Raw genomic sequence first — 4,783 nt, 5'->3', positions numbered from 1 at the left:
TAGGGACAAGTTATACAGAAGCAAATGAGCTGTTTTGTTGATCCAGCTAATAATAATCTACACAACCTTGGTGCTGACTTGACTTTTGTTTTCTGCCTCTAAGCTGTAACCACATTTCCAGATCCTTTATTATCTCTGCCACTGCTTCACAGGTTGTCTCTTCACAAGTGGTCTCTGTCCCCAAACCCACTACAAGAGCCTTTGAAGTGTGTTATTGTATTTCTTTCTTTCTCTCTTTCAACACATCCTTTAAAAAGATAGACGCAGTTATGCCAGTGCTTTACTGAAAGCCTTTCTTTCACACTTCTGATGAGTTAGCAAGAACTCTGAAAGCCTTTCACACTTCTGATAGTTCAGCAAGACTGATTTCTCTCAGGTTCTTTGGATTGATATATTCACTAAGAGTCAGGACCCAGACCTACAGAAAAGTGAGAGGTAGAGTTTAGTTGGTTGTCAGACCCTAACCAAGAAACTCAAGTTCTTGCAGAATGCTAGTAACGACATATGCAGTGACAGTCTGTGGAGAATGGAAGAAAGCCAAAGGTCAAATGGGCATTGCATGCTCAAGCACACTGGAAAACAGGTAGTCACAGCAGGATGGAGCCCATAGGCTATATTCTGATGGATATGGGGTAAGCAACTGACTTTCTGTCCCTTTTAAACTTACCAAGATGGAATATCCTAGTTATTTTTATTTTTGTGACTTCAGTGGAGCAAGACTAAGAAGATTTAATTTCATTTACTAAAGCTAAATTTCCTCAAAGGCACAGGTCATACTACTAACAAGTATTTTTCATGTTAAATATGTAATTACTGGGTCAAGCATCCAAATGGTCCTGAAAGTATATTTTACTTCAATTAATTCTTAATTTATTCTGTACTGTGGAATCAGTTGTCCTGTTTTATTTTGAAAAATGTTTATATTAAAATTGGGACAATAATGTAAACTATCAACATTATTTATCTCAATAAAACACTGTATAAGAGTATAGAAATTCTAGGAGTTATAGGAATTATAGGAGTTCTTTATGTACTCTAGATATTAATCTCTTATCATATATATGATTTGTAATTATGTTTTCACATTCTAGAGAATGCCCTTTTACCATGTCAATCATTTTCTGTGCTTTGTAGAAATTAGTTTTCTTTTTTTTTTTTTTTTAATTTTTTTTTGGCCAGTCCTGGGCCTTGGACTCAGGGCCTGAGCACTGTCCCTGGCTTCTTCCCGCTCAAGGCTAGCACTCTGCCACTTGAGCCACAGCGCCGCTTCTGGCCGTTTTCTGTATATGTGGTGCTGGGGAATCGAACCTAAGGCCTCATGTATCCGAGGCAGGCACTCTTGCCACTAGGCTATATCCCCCGAAATTAGTTTTCTTGAATGCCAAGAATTCAGATTTATTTACTTTTTATTACTGTTTATTTTTAACATAAATTGTTCAAAAGGGTTTCATTATATTTTCAGAGATGCATACAATGTACTTTGATCAAACTTATTCCTCTATGATACTGTCAACACTTTCATCCTCCTCTTTTAGTTTTTAAACAATTTCATTATATGTACATGTATAATGCATATTATATATTACATACATATATACAGATATGTCTGAAAAATATATATTAGTTTGATCGTATGCACCTACTAGCCCCCCCTACTCTGTGTCTCCTGTTCCCATTAGAGAGTTCTTTTGTGCTCATGTTCATCATCATCATCATCATCATCATCATCATCATCATCATCATCATTTTAGTTCTGGTTCTACCTATGAGTGAAGTTATGTGATATTTGGCCTTTTGAGTTCATCTCACCCAACATGATGATCCTTGATTCTATCCTTTTTCTTTTTAGTGTTGTAATTTTGTTCTAATTTATGTATGAATAATAATCCATTGTCTGTATATACTCCATTTTATTTATCCATTCATGGTTGCTCTGTGCCTAGAATGATTCCATACCTTGACTATTATGAATAGTGGTATAATAAATAATGGGAGTGGAGGTGTCTATATTGTATATTGACTTGAACTTCTTCGGATATATGCCCAAGAATGGTATGGAAGAACCATAAGATAGCCTCTTAGTAGTTTATTGAGGACCGTCCATACTGAATATCATAGTGGTTGTACATTCTTATGTTTGCACATGTCTATCTTTGTATTCATCGAATCTACTAATACAATGTGATTTATTCTTTTCACTATTTTCCTAGTTGCATTAATATCTCTTTCTCTCTCTCTCTCTCTCTCTGTCTTGTCAGTCCTGGGGCTTGAACTCAGGGCCTGAACACTGCCCCTTGCTTCTTTTTGCTCAAGGCTAGCACTCTACCACTTGAGCCACAGTGCCACTTTTGGCTTTTTATGTATATGTGGTGCTGAGGAATCAAACCCAGGGCTGCATGCATACTGGGCAAGGACTCTACAACTAGGCCACATTCCCAACCTCCCCCCTCTCTTTTGTATGTAGAATTTTTGTTGTTATTGTTGTTGTTGTTTGAATTACTGTTTATTGTGTCTTGGTGCCCTACATTTCATGGAAATTTGCTTCCCCCAAATTTTATGAGGTAAAAGTGATGGTAATCTATGTAAGCTCGTAAGAGTAAAGAGCCTGAATTTAAGTGCTAAGGTGACAATTTGGCATGTGTTGAGGTGGTATGCCTTTACTGGCAGTTAGATGGTGCTGTATTATAGAAAGGCTCAGTGGGATGGATCAGCTTGAGAACACAGCAGAGACCAACACGGAGGTACTGGGGATAACTGAGCTGGGTGTACTGGGTTTCCTTTAGCAGTAGGACACTTCCTTAGAGTCCCTTCAGACTTATGCCTAGAGGGCCCCAGGGGAGACAAGCTGGCCACAGATTCCAACCTGCAGCCACACAGTGAATGTCCTTCTCAGCTCCCCAGGGAAGTCACCCCTCATGACAGAATTACCCCCAGGCAACCCCAGGAGCTTGGAGCTCGGGCCCTGAGAGAAGGGATCACTCAGGAGCATGGTGTCGGGACAAACAATGGAAGCCAAGGCCAAGTCCTCTGTGGTGAGGGGCTGGCTCCGGACATAGCGCAGCATTTCCAGACCTTCGGCTTGCAGGGGGCATCCTGGTACCCCACATACCACGCCATGTTGAGGAGCCACTGCCTGGCCCTGGGGGGGCCCCACCACCGTGACTCGAGTGTGGCCCGCGGCTGTGAACCAGGGCTCCAGCTGGAGGAGGGTGGGCTGTGCTCCTCCGTGCGGCGCAGGAACGCGTCCCCTAGGCCGAACACGCGTTTCTGCTGCTCTTCCGTCAGGGAAAACACCAAGGGAGCGTCGAAGTTCTCAGGCCAGGTCCACCAGGTCCCCATGCTGCGCGCCCGGGCGCCTCGCCCTCTCCTGGCTCTACTGGGCCCCCAGCAAGCCCAGAGCCCCGGACAAAGACGAGGAAGGACTGAGCCCTGGGGTCCCTTCATCTTCACTCACTGGGGACAGGCCTCCCTTCCGAACCCTGCCCCACCCTAGAGAGTGTATGTAGAATTTTGTATGTAGGATTCTTTCTCTCATCTCTCTTGTGTCTTTCATTATTTTTATTTGCCAAGTATATTTTCTGTCTTAACTACAGTATGCATTAGGTAGATTCTTTATAGATTTTGTCTCATGCCTTAAAGGCCTCCTGCTACTGGATAGCCCTCTATTTGAAGATTAGGAAATTTTTTTGCTCTCATGCTCTTATTTTATTGAATATGCTTTAAAAAATTAGGTTATTAAGGTTTTCATTTCTAGAATTTATTTCTGTTTTTTTTCCCCCTCTTTTCTTTCTTTTTTGCATTTCCTAGGATTTCTGGGGCTTCTAATACGGGAATCTGCCCTGTCTGGGAGGGTAGTTGGTCATACCTTGAGTTTATTGCCATTATCTTTTCACAATGTACTTGCTTATGCTATATAAAAGTAGGCTGAGGGATGAGCTTGGCCAAGGATATATCAGGGCTACATTCACTTTAGAAGCTTCCTTTGTTTTCTCACCGGGAGAAACTTTGGGCCACACTGAACTTTTTGGCCGAATTTCATTAGTTTTGTCACAAAGAATGTTTAGAACTGCAGAAGAAACTGCTCTTGTTGCCACAGGGATGCTGTCGTTTCTATTCTGGGTGGCTTCTAATGATGTCAACAACATTATCACGTAGTCTACCAGTGGCTGCTAAGCTCATTTGACCTACAGCTGATTAAACCTGATCTTTGCATGCAATAGAACATCTCCTTGGTTACTCCAACTAACAAGGCTTTGATTATAAAAATGGAAGATTTCCTAGGCTTTCAGCTGGGAGGTAGGAGAGCACTGCAAGATTGTATGGGTTTAAAAGCAGCTTTTGCTACAGAGTCTACTGTGTGGGCTGATCACTGGCTGCTATATGGCTCCACCATACTCAGCCACTCTTCCTGCCTCTGTATTATCTGGAGTGTTTTTCAGTTTCAGTTTTTGCTGCCATTTGGTTATCTCTGATCACCAGTTTCTGATCAGAGTTGTTACCACTTCCTGTTTCTGTCACATCACTGCAGCTGTTGGCTACATTCTTAGCTTATGTTTTCTGTGACATGCTGTTCATATTCCCCATATACCTTGCATTCAAACTGAACTGCTTTATTTAATCATTATCATCTTTCTCTTGTTTGTTTTTTGTTTGTTTGTTTTTTTGTTTTTTTGTTTTTTTGTTTTTTTTTGGCCAGTCGTGGGCCTTGGACTCAGGGCCTGAGCACTGTCCCTGGCTTCTTCGGGCTCAAGGCTAGCACTCTGCCACTTGAGCCACAGCGCCG

At 41.8% G+C, this 4,783-nt stretch overlaps 1 pseudogene; it reads right to left on the bottom strand.

Annotated features, from left to right (window-relative positions):
* Positions 1–2,821: 2,821 nt before the first annotated feature.
* Positions 2,822–3,444, bottom strand: LOC125351033 (annotated as a pseudogene).
* Between the last annotated feature and the right edge of the window lie 1,339 nt (positions 3,445–4,783).

The sequence above is a fragment of the Perognathus longimembris genome, chromosome 5 (assembly GCF_023159225.1).
Source record: "Perognathus longimembris pacificus isolate PPM17 chromosome 5, ASM2315922v1, whole genome shotgun sequence".
Lineage (NCBI taxonomy): Eukaryota > Metazoa > Chordata > Mammalia > Rodentia > Heteromyidae > Perognathus > Perognathus longimembris.
Note: the sequence above shows the minus strand (reverse complement) of the source record. Positions and strands in the feature narration are given on the sequence as shown.